The following is a 14568-nucleotide window of genomic DNA, read 5'->3' as shown; positions in this document are numbered from 1 at the left end:
ATGTGGGTCTAAATGTATTTTTATTATATAATTTGGTCAACGGGTTTGACCTTTCAATAACAATGTCTAATGGTATTTTTAGCAAATATCTAATGAAATGATGGCATTTTTGAGATATCTAATGGCATTTTTAAGCAAGCTTCTCGTGGAACGATGGCATTTTTGAGCAGTTGTAACTTCTAATAGCAAAACTGAGCAGTGAGACACAACTAGTGGCATAAATGATAAAAGCCCTATTATGAATTATTCACCAAGACATTACAAAGTAATAAATCAATAAGTGTGAAGCCACCATCTTGGCATCGCTACTCCTATCAACTTGACGAAGGGGTGCAGATTGCTGGAGTCGTATAGAGACAACACACCAAAACTCAACATCTAAAGCCGGAGGGCCCAACCAAGCCGCTAGCCGGGACTGGGGCACACACTGGTCTGGCACACTCTCAATGGGCATCTCACGTGCCTGTTGCCACCGTCTTCCACTAATCCATCTTCAGAGCAGATACCGACGCATCAATCTTGCCATGTCTACCGTCGATGCCACCATGGCGCCAGACAACGCCTCCTCCCTACGCGCATCCATCATCACACATCCATTGCCGAGACCCTACTGTGCAACGCCGCTGGGACTCCACATCATCGATGCGTCACATAAAACACTGCTGGAATCGTCCACTGGTCCCTCAAGCCAATGGACGCCTCCAAGAATGACTGCCCCAAGGGGGAACGACGCAAGAGCACCGCCGTCATCTAATTTACTGATCTAGAGTTTCCCCTAGAGGTAGCAGATAGGGGTCTAGAGCTTCTCCATGGTGATGCCTTCAAGAAGGGGACGATGGAGAAGAACGCCGCCATCATCGGCCTTTGGGGATTACCCCCCTGAATCCATGCGCAACCATATGAATAGTAAATTTGAAACAAATACTAAAAAAATGTAAGTAATTCTAAATTTTGGGGGTATTAAACTTAGCGGATCATTCTACTCATGCGTGGAGTTTCAAGAAAAAAATGACACCGGTGGCATTCTAAGTGAAGAAAATACAATCAGGATTCATCAAGCCGTGTTTTTAATATAGCTTTGATTTTGTCATTTTTTTTCCAGAGTACCATTGATATCATTTCTTCGTGAAACTTCATATGCGAATATACAGATCGACTATGTATGTTACAAAAGAAAAAAGAAATTTCTTGTTACATTCTAATTTTTTTTCAATGTTTTAAATAGCGGGCTATGGAAAATAGCGGCAGGCCTCCAAATCAGCTATAGCAGGCTATAGCGGGCTATTTGTGAAGGCGACCATTTAGCAGCACCCTATTCGTGCTATAGCCGGCTATTTAAAACTATGATTTTTTTTCTTAATCATATAACATTGGGGGAGCTCGGCATAGAACAAACAAAATCAGTGCTCCAAAATAAAAAAAATTGAACCTTACTCAAAGCTTCTACTCTTTGTTTGTCCAGAATTATTCTGATGTACTATCATCATTAAATTTTGCAGGCACATAGAAACTTGCTGTTCTTTCATGTAAAAAAACTCTATTTTTTATTTTGCTTGCTATTTTTATTTGTTTTACTGTTCATCCACAGGAGAAGATGAGCTCGAGCACTGAAACACCGTCCTCTGGCAAATGATTCTTTACTAGTATTTGGATATGCAAATTTCGTCGAGCAGATAGCAAATGAAGTGCATCACACTTCGCAAGGTGGTGTCGTAAAGTATTTCGGATCAGTGTCTGATTGAAGTTCTCCTTTGGCGACTTCCCTGGCGTCTTCAGCATCCTTGAGTTTCTTGCTGGTTTTGTCACGGGTCTGACTTATGGTGTGTTGCTGAACTTTGTTCATCCCGCCCTGTCCTGTAATATATTTTTCGACAAATATATGAGTTGGGAGTCTGCTTTACCCGCCTGTTAAGCTGATGTGCTCTCAGGCGGTGTTTGCCCAATTTGCTTTCACTAATGCATTTATTCAATCGATTCACACTTTATATAGTAGAGCAGAGCAGCTATGAAATATGTGGCTGACAGGTTGAGACTTCAAACACGGTAAAAGACTCTTAACTAGAACTTATAAAATGCACTTCAAACTAAAGGATTACATGAGGAGAAGTTAATACTCAAATCTAGAAACAGTTCTTAGCACGTCTTCACGGTTGATCTTGAGTGCATAGGCCCTAATCTCGTCCATGTTAAACTCGAGGAGGGTTCATCCTGGTATGATGATAGGACCGGTAAGTACCCCCACAGACCGGACACGTCTCGTCCAAATTGCATCTAGCACCGACGTCTCCGATCCGCCTAACCCCACATGATGCCACAAGTGTGTTGCCGTCGTGACCACCGGACCTCCTGACCATGACATCAAACGCCTCCACGCCGCTCTGTAAATCCGCTGCAAGGCTGTCCATCAGGAACCCCGGCAAACGCACACCAGTGCCTTTCGCGATAACAAGCTCGTCCCTCGACCTCCTCGGTCCGACGCAGAGCCGTTGCGGCGCGGCGGCACTGGTGGCAAGCGGAACACAGCGGTATGAGACCTGCACGTCTGTGCCCGTGCCCATGCACGCGCGGCGACCCGGGCTGGCCGAGGCGAGGCGGAGCGTGAGGTTAAACTGCGGGTCCAACGCGAGGTCCTTGGACGGCGTGAGGTTGAGGCCAGACACGGAGTCGATGATGATGGAGTACTTCCTGTAGGGCATCCCAAAGAGCATGGCGAGCTCGATGCCGGCAACGAAGAGGGCCACGAGCGTGACAACGGTCACGACGCACACCGAGCAGGGGTTGTCTGACATGCTTTCGGCAATCGATCTGCTATGCTTAGAATCAGTTCCGTGGCTGGTTTTCTGTTTTGGCGGGACGAGCGATGCCTTCTTCCATTGCTGTTCGGCCGCCCCAGCTGGTGCTGCTGACGGCGGCGGGTTCTCAGGATCGGTGGACGGCCACACCTGAATGGTGTCCAAACCCGGCAGGTATCCCACCATGATCGCTCAAGCCGGTGTAGCTAGCTTGTTATGTACTGTACTATGGTCGGATCGATTGTATTGGTTGAGTGTGCACGATCGAGAAGAAGAGCTTCTAATTTATAGATTGAATCGGTCGCTTGTGCTTTCCAAAAGAAAATGTTGAGTTTCCATATTTCGGGCTCGTACGTACGCGTACGTACTCACTCCGACGGAGGCCAGGAAGCGTTTGGTTACTGCGTCTACCCGATGGAAGATGGTAGCGCGGGATATTTTCAACCGGTTTGGATATCGGTCATGTAATAGGATAGACATGTAGTGCTCCTATTGTGTTTGCCAGCCGGTTATGGCTTTGGGTTTTAGCTCTTTCGAATTTTTTGTTTATTTTCGCACCTCCATACTTGGCGACTTTGTTACTGGATTATAATTTTAATAATATGAGCTGTATGCATCTTTCTGATGCAGAGACTGGGGTAAACCCCTTTTCGAAAAAAAAACCGCGTACGTGTGTGTTGGGTGTTGTTTCGGTTAATATTCTCTTGTTTCCGTTCGCACGCTTCATCAATCTCTACTCCTAATGGAGCAGTTGATAGTCTCCGCCGGTCAATTTTCGTCCTACCTTCGCTGGTTTTTTTCGTCCTAAAAAAATCTACGAAATTTCGTAGATTAACCAGGGACAACTATGACTAGCGAACAAAAAATCGGACGACGCCCTAGCCTCCCTCGCATGAAAAAAACCCTCCTCTCGATCCACCCCTGGCGCTGCTCCCATCTCTCGCTCCGCCGCCGCCGCCGCCGCCACTGCTTCCCTCCCGCTCAGCCACCTCCACCACTCCCACCATTCTCCCCATTGTCGGATCCGCTTGCTCGTGGATCTGCGCCCTTGCCGTCTCTTCTTTTCTTCACCGATTCCAGGAGGAGATCGAAGTGGGAGGTAGACGAGCAGGAGCGCCGCGTCCGCGACAGCGATGAACGACGACCCAGGTAACGCTATCTCCCTGCCCTCGTCCCAACCCATCTTCTCCCCGTAGCCTGTACTCAGGGGCGGAGCCAGCTATATGGCGAGGTTTGGCAGGTGCCATACCTAAAATTTGGCAAAAATACTACGTATATATACTATACTTGTCTGAAGATTTGAGCTGAGTTCAGTTTCGTTAGTTGGGAGGAGGAGAACACTCTCAGAGGCGCGTCGAATTGCCCATGGCCCAATTATCCTCCCAGCAGCCCACCTAGCTGCATGTTAGCCCAGCTCCAGTCCTTTTCCAAAAAAAAAGCCCAGCTCCAGCCTCTAGTAGTCCAGTTACGCTACAAATCGAGCCCGCTGATGGAAATCACGCAGAGACACAACCGCAATTACGGAATCTAGCTCTCGGTTACGGGGATTCCGGCGGCGACCATGCTCGGCGAACGCGGCGGCGGCGGGTGGCACTGCAGGGAATTAGGTGGCGAGTGACACAGCCGCGGCGCAGACCCAAAAGCGACGAGCTTAATGCCTCTATGTGCCAACAACGGCGAGGCCGGAGCAATGACGTCAGGTCAGGATCCTGGCCGTATTGGTTCTAAAATTTCGTACTTCTTGTGTCCATTTTTTCAGTCCATACACTAGTAAACATCAATTCTTTTTTATAAATTCGATTAGTTGTTTTTTTAGGGGAATTGATCTATGAAGTAAGTTGTGTTAAAAAAGGAATCTACTATGTACTCCCTCCGTCCCATAATGTAAGACGTTTTTTCACACTGGGACGGAGGGAGTAGTAACTAGAGAGACTAATAAGCAATTTTAGAAAAAAATGGAAGAAAGCTTCAAAGAGCACTAATTCAACACCGACAAACGTTTATGTTTTGCAGTGAACGATTTGTGAACCTTTATATTTTCGATTTTCATTCTAGACTTTGAATACCCATTAAATGTGGCACTCCGCACAGCTACTCTCCAAACTCGCGAGCCTGCATAGCTTCGTGTGATTCTTTCCTGGTTCCGACCTGCCGTCCCTAGCCGGCTAAGTGCCAGAAGATCGAGTAAGGCATCGATCAGAGAGCAACCGTGTGAGGTTGGAAGTGCCGGGCCGGGCATGGCAGTGGCCACGGGCGGGCGAGGCAGAGCACGAGCGGCACATAGTTATATTGTACATTGGTCTTTACCTCGTGAAATCCGCCACACCTATAAATTATTCCTGCCTTCGCCACTGCCTGTACTCACGCGCCCCCAGGTTCTCCTCTCCCATGGCAGGGACACCAACTGGTGGCGCAACGGACAGCGGGAGATCGGCTGGTGGCAACGGATGGCAGGAGGCCGCAGGACCGTGCGAGGAGCAGGTAGCCGGAGGATGTCGCCGGTGGAAATCTAGCAATTGGCGGTGGCATAGAGGGCTTATGGTTTGATGTTGGTCTTTTTACCTATAGCACTTAATTTCATGTATAGGTTGTGCTGATCCTAAGATTGCCAAAAACTGCTTCGTAAAACTCACACAGGTCTGCTTTTTATTGTGATTATGCAAATTGCTCGAAACCTGAGTTGTCCTATTTTGTTGATGAAGGAATTGAAATCTGAAGACATGGTGATTTTTACCCAATGGGTTCTGCCCTTGAGCACGAAGAGCTTTTGAACTCTGAGGTAATCTTTTGTAATGTGAGCCACGATTTTGTTGCTTCTCCAATAGTAGGTGTGGTTTGTCAACCACTATTTTACACACATTTGTCCAGTTCAACTTTTTTACCATTTGCAGTGCCCGGTGCGAGTGTACATGTATCACGCTATGTTTTATTCCATTAAATCATGTAGGGAAAATGCATTGTAAGTTTGGATAATTTCATTGTAGCAAAATTGGTTGAGCCCACCCCAAAATATTCATGTTTGCATCAGATACAATTTCCAGTAGATAAAATGATTCGTAAAGAATGGTGGGGCATGGTATTTGGCGTGTACGACAATACTGTTACAGTCAATTTTATTTTTAGAAATGTATGATGATAGGTTTCCATGTTTTATTTCCAGGTTCAGGTTTGTCAAATCTACAATAACAGGATAATTCCTGTTAGACATGTTATTCTACTGGTACATGTCATATAACGAAATTCTTGTATTTTGGAAGGAGAAAACATTGAGTGGAGCAATTATGCAATTCAAGTGGCATGGTCATCAAAGGTTTTGTTTTTTCTTAATCGTGACATGTGTTAATATTGTGCAAATCAGAATATCATTTTTTAGGTGTGCAAATAAAATTAACCTGAATAAAGTATTTTAAACTTAGTGAGCATAATAGTGTTTTGTAGTGTGAGGATAATAAGGTGAAGTGAGGCTGCTGCTTGCCGGTGGCTCGCCGGCCATCCGAGAGCTGGAATTGCGGCCCCACGCGAGGGAAAGATCAGCGTTGCTGCAACCATGGCAGGACACCCACCATGCGCGTACCATACAGGCAGCATCAGCCTCACTTCACCTTGGATGACATGACGATTATGAAATATTCAGTCATCCCCCTTGGGTCTACCTGTTGGACACTTGGACCTACTCATGTGTTTGAGGTAATGCTTGAATAAAATAGCTATGCAAATTTTTATTTCTTTTCAGATGAATGAGGAGATTTGGTAATGCTTAAAGAAAAGATCTACTCTATGGTTGTTTCTCTGCAGATGATTGTGCAGAAAAGCTGAAAAACGGGATAAAATTCTATGTGAGAGATGACCGCTAAAGGTACTTAATTTTGGTAGCTAATGTTGTGTGCAGATTTCTTTCTACAAGATGTGGGTGTAAATTCTTATTGTTGCAATGATGCAGTAGCAGTGGCGCAAGGTCGACAATTTTTTACTTCCATATATTCAGTCCTTGCATGCATTTTCTGAGTATGTTCACGATTAGTATGCAGGTTATTTGTTTCCCCAGTATGGACCGCGACATAGGGAAAGATTAGCATTGCTGCAACCATGGCAAGACACCCACCATGCGTGCACCTTACAAGTTGCAGCAGCTTCACTTGGTTGTCAATGACATATCGAGTATAAAATAGATAGCTAGCTGCAAGCATTGCTCCTCCCCGCCCGACAGAACAAACTTTTGCAACATGCCCTTTTCTCCTCTGCCCCATTCCAGCCATCCCTCCATCTACCTGTTGGACTTGCTCACCTTGTGTTTGGGGTAATGCCTAATGAAAATAGATAGCGATGATTATTTCTTTTCACATGATTGTGGTGATTTAAAATCTAAGAATATATCCTTTGGTGCTGAATTTAGGATACAGTGCATGCCATATTATTAAATCCCATACAGCAGAGTCTTAGGTATTTTATTTTCTGACCAAATTATGATTTTTACTGCAAAATCAAATTATGAATGCTTAATCTAAGGTATTTCTTACTCTGTTTGATCTAGGTTTCTATCAATTATTACCTGCCTTTTGAATTTTATTTTGTGGGGATTTTTCTTTTGAGTTATGTTGAGGTGAATGTAGCTGCTGGTCATACTTTAACCACATGTCAATTGCAGGAGTGCGACGCCACCATCCTGTGCTACAAACCATACCAAGAATGGCGGGTTATGGATAGAGTTCATTTGATCCATCTGATAAAAATACCTATTGGGGAATAAGCATGAAAAGTAATCAACCACTCTTTCCGCAGTGGAGTTCGGGTATGCCTGCTCCTCTATTTATTTGACTATCGTTAGATTGGTTCATCCTGGTATGACATGTTAATGAAGGTGTTGTTTCATTCCTCATTTATACGATCTGGATACCTTTCAATTGATTAGTTCTTCTTTTGGATTACTCTATATTAACTAGTAAATTACACGTGCTTTGCACGTTAGTCCACAATAAAGCCGGATAATAGCGTAAGGTTAACCGATAACTAATTAGGTGAGTGCAACTTGTGTTTTTTTGGGGGGAAAGTATAATTTATGTTTAAAATTGAAACAATTGTTGTCATTTGAAATATTAAAGAAATGACTCAAGTTTCTAATCCAGATTCTTTTGTATTTTTTTTGCACGTGATTGAGTTAATTTTATTTATTTGTTGGGTTATTATTGAGTCAAGTTAATGTTATATGGTGCAAATGGGGCACCCCTAATTTCTTTCTTTATTTCATTTGACGATGGAATAAGCTGTTTGACATTACTTTTTCAGTTTAAATTACTTATGTTGATCACCCGTGCATGTATTTAATTTTTTTAATGCGCTATATTGGTCTATGGGCCGAAATTAGTGACAAAATTCGGCCTTGAACTGAAGGGGCTACTCGGTGATTATTAAGAAGGCGCCATTTTTACACTATTTGACCATTCACAACCTATTTGACTATAGGATCGAGTAGGGTGTTTCGGTGCCCAGGCTCATCTGCATCCGGTTAGAAAAAATTCATAAAAAAATTCAAAACAAATTCAAAAAATTCTAATTTTTTTGTGTGGTAGAAAATTTGGTGTGTGAGACCCGCTCCAAATTTCAAGTCATTTGGACATCTGAGCATTTTTAAGCAAAAAAGACAAATTGGATCAAAACAGTACATGAACAGTAAACATTTTTACAGACCCCCAATTTTTTTTTGCTGAGAGCTGCTCATATATCCAAATGACTTGAAAATTGGAACGGGTCTCACGCAACAAATTGTCTACGACACAATTTTTTTTTGGAATGTTTCTAGTATTTGTTTTGAATTTTTTCGTTAGCGCGGGTGCAGAGATGGATTTTCGTATAGGATCTTCTTTCTTTTGCTAGGAGTCATCCCGATGTTTCTCATCTCATGGTAGTTCTGGGTTTCTAGTACTGCTACAGGTAATTAACCCTCCATAATCTGTCATCAGATGATCCCGGTGTGATGTCTCTGTAGCACCTGCGCGAGCAGCAACAGAAACCGGGGTGAACAACGATAATACCACCAACTATGTTCCTACAATACTCTGCCTCGGAGACTTACGAATGCGTAGGATTTTATGGCAGCCAGTATGCGGCGGCCAGCGGGAGACCAGCAAAAGCAGCGAGGGAAAACGTCGGCGACTGCGCACGGAGTAGTGCGAGCTAGGCAGCCATCTGATGCGAGGAAGAGGGCGAGCAGCTAGGCGTTACACTTACACCGGCGTTCCTCCTGGTGCGGAGCCGGCGCCGGCCATGGCTTATAGTCAGATCCAATAGTGGCCGTCAGGTCGACGCAAGCTCTGCTCCATCAACCCATGATGGTTCTCGAACACCCGAGACCGTGGGAGATAGTACCGGAACTGCCACGCGGCTAGATCCAGATCAACATAAAAGTTGATCCAACGGTTAGGGACGCTGGGATTTGCCAATTCTCAACCGTTGGATACCTATAAAATCAACGGCTAGCATTTGAACTTATTCATACACTATATAGGGGTATAGATTAATTCCCTATGTGTATCTTTATTATGTTCCTCAAGACTGAGTAAGAAAATTATTTTGTTGATATTAGTTTCAAGGGAACATGGTACCCTACAACACAGGAAGATTACTGAAAATCAGTTCAAAATCTAATCAAGTCTAATCTTCTCTGTTGTCTGTACTGCAGCCGTGATGATCAGAAGTTTAGGACCACACTGTAGTCAAGAAAAAGGAATGATCTTCGTAAGCTACACCCTTTCGATCCCAATCTTACCTTTTTTAAATTAGTTTTGTTAGTGCTTCCATTACTTTCTGTTAAAATATGCTTAATGGGCTAGAGACTGTATATTTTCAGAAAGTTATAGTGTGTGGTATGTTTGTTGAACTTGTGATGACGGTTCTTCAGGCAGGACTTTCGTCCCTATATTTTAACTTTGAACATCATTATATTAGACAAATGGTGTGTTTACTGAATTATCGTTGTTTAATTTTTGAAGTTATGCCTTTCGTAATATTGCATTGTAGATAGACAAAAAGATATAGGTATTAAATTTTGTGGCTCTAGCATAAATGTTTATCACCACGGTGACATTTATTTTTCAATTTAGATAAGAAAAAAGAGATAAGTATTGAACAGAGAGTAGAGAGGATAAGAGCATTGTAGTTCAGCGTGGTTCATGCCAAAGACTGATACATTTAATTTCTTAGGATAGTGCAAATTCATTGATGATGCAGCGGAAGTAACGCAAGTTCTGCTAGAATTTCTCTCACATAACATGGATAGAGGTGAGTTTTGCATAATCCATCTCAGTAACAAGCTTGCATTGAGTTATTCTTTTCAAGAAGCTTACCATGCACAACTACAGGATACTTGTAGTTCTCAGTGGCAATTGATAGCTACATTCTTCAATGGGAGACCTAGCATGCCTTGAGTACAACAATACATGATCTTCTGGCAACAAACTGTTCATGATTGACGCATAATATGTCCTCTGTCCGTGTTTTAATTATTTATATTAATATTTCTGGTTATCACTGCAGGAGTTGAAATGGATTTGATGAGGGAAGTCTGCAATGCAGACTGTGTTAAGTGTACCCGCTCCAGATTTCATCGACAGTAAATGGTCCACTGCTATTGGCAGGTGCCTTCTTGCACTCTTCTGACCCAGATTTGGCATGTTTTTCATTTTCTACTATCATCGCGTAGTTGCACAAAAATACGTAAGAGCATGGCTCAAAACCCACAGAGAGGCACAACTTTGAAATGGTTTTATTTAAACAATGAAACAATGTTATTTGACTGAAAATCTGTAGTATATTTTGATTATGGTGAAATGTATACACCAAGAAAACATAACTCTCTTCAGTTGAATTTTAAATTCATGTTGTGGAAATCAAATCCATTTCAAATTCCATGATTTCGGCTAGAATGATTAATGCTACGCCGCTGCTGATGCCGAAGGTTGTGACACTTTTTTAATGATAGTGCAAATTGATTGATGATGCAGCGCAAGTAGTACAAGTTCATCATGTCCACTGCCCATCCATGAATTGTTTTACGATTGTTTTTCCCGTTGCAATACACGGGCACATTGTAGGAGTAATATGTATGCGCTGGTGGGTGCTGGAGGTTCCCTGCAATACCCGAGGATCCGATGGCGAGCCGTAGGTCGGGGAAGTCGTCGGCATACATATAAGGAGATGGAGGTGGAGGTGGCGGTGGAGGGAGACGGGCATTCACTACTCGTCGGAGGGCGAGGGCATGGAGGACAACCAGCACGACGATTACCACGCCTTCCTCCCGTCGAATCACTCAAGCACGACGTCCTGGTCCTCTCTATCCATTGGCCCCCTCCAACATCTACCACGATGACCACATCTTGTTTGCGTAGCAGCAGCGGCGGCCATCCATGATCTTCTTTTGTGCCGACCTGCTAGAAACAGGTACATGCGCCGGCCTCCATGGCAAGGTAGTGCAGTTAGATGTTGCAATGGATCCGTTCGTTTGAGATCATCTAATTTGTTTTCTCGTTTTTCATCAGGTTGGGCTATAGACAACTAGAGATTGGTCACCTGTCTAGCAGCTCATTTCTGAAAACAAAGACCAGGTCTATGTGTTCAAAATCATGAAGGAGGATGTCAAAGTGTTTCTGCAGCGCATCAGGTCTATGTTTTCCATTGCCCTGGACTTGCGTGTAATAGTACATAGAGTTTAGTCTGATTCTAAAGAAATATATGGCTATCTGATTTTAAAGAACAAGAGAAGAAAATATAGATATGCATCTTCACGTGTGTGCATTAAATTCGTTTTGATTCTGTTAATTTTTTTTGTTGCAGGCGGAAGAAAAAGCAACATGAAGTTCCCGTCTACATCAAACTGCTTTCACTTATATGCTGCCGAATTTGTTCCATCTATAGGACTGTACATGGAGATTATCTATAAGGGTTATGTCCCGTACAAGGAGATTATCTTATAGGACAGGCATATCAGCCCCCATTCAGACATAGCAGATATTCAACAGAAGAAGTTCCTCCACTGCTACTGGCCAAACTCTAAGCAAAAAGACCTTCCACTTTCCTTGCTAATGGTGAGCAACTCAAAGATGGCTACAAGGTTACACTTAATATTTACTCTCTGAATAACATATTATTTATTTGACCAATACATGTATAAATGCCTTGAGAGAACATGTATATATAGCTGCATATATGTTATATCTGAACAATGGCAGATTTGACCATTAATTACATGTATATACTTGCTAGGAGAGAACGTGTATAGCTTTCAGTTATACTTTTCGATCATTAAGCTGTTACTTTCTCATCTTATTTCTAGGTAGAAACATTATTGGTGTTCTTTAGCTTAATTTTGAAACATGAACACCATCATGTCTTCATCGCTGAAAGTGACATTCTTTCCCATTAATCTGTGCACTTGAAAATTATTCAAATATATATTTCCACTTGGTAGTTTTCATATGTCCAATGGTCTGACGGGTGTGCATTTTCAAGAGAGTTAGCAAACCTTTTTCCAGTCATCTGGTCCATGTAGATACCAAGTGCTATTTGAAATGAAAATGCAGTTGGCTGCCAATTTTATCTTGCGTGTATGACTGAATTATTTTGTCCTGTTAGTTTTATGTCTATATATGCAGTCTGGTCAGTATATGGATATTTTATTAAGTGGAGAAGTTTGGTACTCTGAGTAAGCACTCGATTCCTTGTTAGGTCCTGCTAGATTGATCTTTAAGGGATCATTTTAGTCCGTTCTTCGACCAAACACATTAAAACGGGCAGGAAATGATTCTTTTCCGATCCACCTCGATCTCCTTCCGGATCCATTCCTGATTCTCTACTCCTAATGTATGACTTGGTAGCCTCGCCTCCATGTTTTTTTCGTCTGTTTTTTTGTCTCACCTCTCATTGGTTTTTATCTCTTTATTTACAAAAAATATGGGAGCCCATACATAGTTCGTTCGCTCGACCCTCTCGCACGACCTCTCACTCACACCGATTTCTTGCCAACTTTCAAAAAAAGTATGTCAAGCATCAACCACACCGATTTGTATCCAAAGAAAGCACACCTTTCGGATCTGGTTTTTACTACCGATTTTTCTTGCCATACAGTAGGAGGCTATATCCCACCTAATCAATATCTTCCGACCAAAATTTCTTGCGCCCATACATCGATTCCAGAAATCTCGGATCTCACTTATTTTATTGATCTGATTCTGAAGCCCACCTCTTTCTTGCGGCGGAGAGGCGCCATACTTAACGCAGGTGATGGCAAAGTATCTCAAGTTTGCATGCCAATGATATTTATCGGACTCGAAAGACAATGCATCCATTCAAATTGGGTATCGCTTCTACATGGCATTCGGTGTAACCTGCCAAATATCTCTCAGGCATAACTGATTATTATTTTTAAGTATGGACCCAAATAATTTACCCATGACATGTTCTTGAAATTAATTTATTCTACTGATTATTCAGAACATGAGTGTTAGATTTTGTAGTCCAAAAAGATGATAATGAAGTTGAGAGAAGAGAGTATGCCTACGATCTATGAACATGATGTGTGACAAGAGATGGTATGACTTCTTCAGAGAACCATCTTGATCCTTCTTTTATCTTCATATATGGCCAAGCATTGATATATTGTGGTGCGGAAGGTCACGAGCGCTAGAGATTGTGGCACTGTTTAGAGGGTTGGGCGGCGGTAGAGGCGGCAACTCGGGTAGAGGGAGGTAGTAGTGTGCGACAACATTTGCTGACTGTTGATGGCGGTGGCAAGTGGTTTCGTAGGTAGAGGTGGGCGGGTCAATAGAGTCGACGGAGAAAAAAGTATGAAGAGGGAGGAAGAAGAGTAGTAGAAGCAGTGGGTGTTGGCGGCGGAGGAGAGGCAAGGGGTTAGCGGTCTCGAGTGCAGGGTGCAGCAGGTCGTGGGCACTAAAGATGGTGGTAAATTTTAGAGGGACGACTGGCGTCAGCGTTGACAAAGGTGGTGACTTGAGCAAGTGGCGACGTGTGGCAACACTCGCCGGCTGTAGGGTGGCGGTGGCATGTGCTTAGGCAGGGAGAGGCAGGCGGGTCGACAGAGTGTCTAATAAAAAAATCTGCGACTACGGGACGAAGACGAAGAACTAAAGGCGGGTCATCGTTGGATGAGAAGGGGCAGGGGATTAACGGATTTGAAGGTAGGGTACATGATATCTCAGGTGGCGGAGATGGTGGTAGTGTTTAGAGGGATGCCGACACATCATGTTACAGCATTTCGTTTGCGCCATCCATCCGGAGCAATCACGAAAAATAGAAGAAATTGGTGGAACTATGTTAGAAAGATCTATTTGGGTGAAGAGATGAGGAATAATGTAGTTCATGACAGTCACTTTCATCGTCTACGTATTGTCAGCCTTGTCGGCATAGGAACACATAAAGTGAGGGGTGCATGGGGTGAGAGAATGAGAGGGCTGGTTGTGGTGAGAGAGTAGCTGAGCTACTGAGGTCAAAATAAGGCTGGGCAAGTAAGCTAAAAAAACTGCATAGGCAACATTCCTGATTATGAGATAATTTCTTAAGTGCATCAAGTAAATTTTAATTTGTAACGTATTTTTAGTTAGATAATTTCTCTATATGTATACATCGTCAAATTGCTATTTTAATCAATTTACATTGCCAGTGAAGTGGACATCAATTATTACCCAATTATGCCCAGCTATCTTTTCTCTAAATATGAAATTTAACATGCATTATGTTTATGTAACTTCAGCAAAATATTTCAAAAGCC

Source organism: Triticum urartu, chromosome 6A (assembly GCF_056163025.1).
Source record: "Triticum urartu cultivar PI428250 chromosome 6A, HENAU_Tu73, whole genome shotgun sequence".
Classification (NCBI taxonomy): Eukaryota; Viridiplantae; Streptophyta; class Magnoliopsida; order Poales; family Poaceae; genus Triticum; species Triticum urartu.
This window is presented reverse-complemented; position numbering follows the sequence as displayed.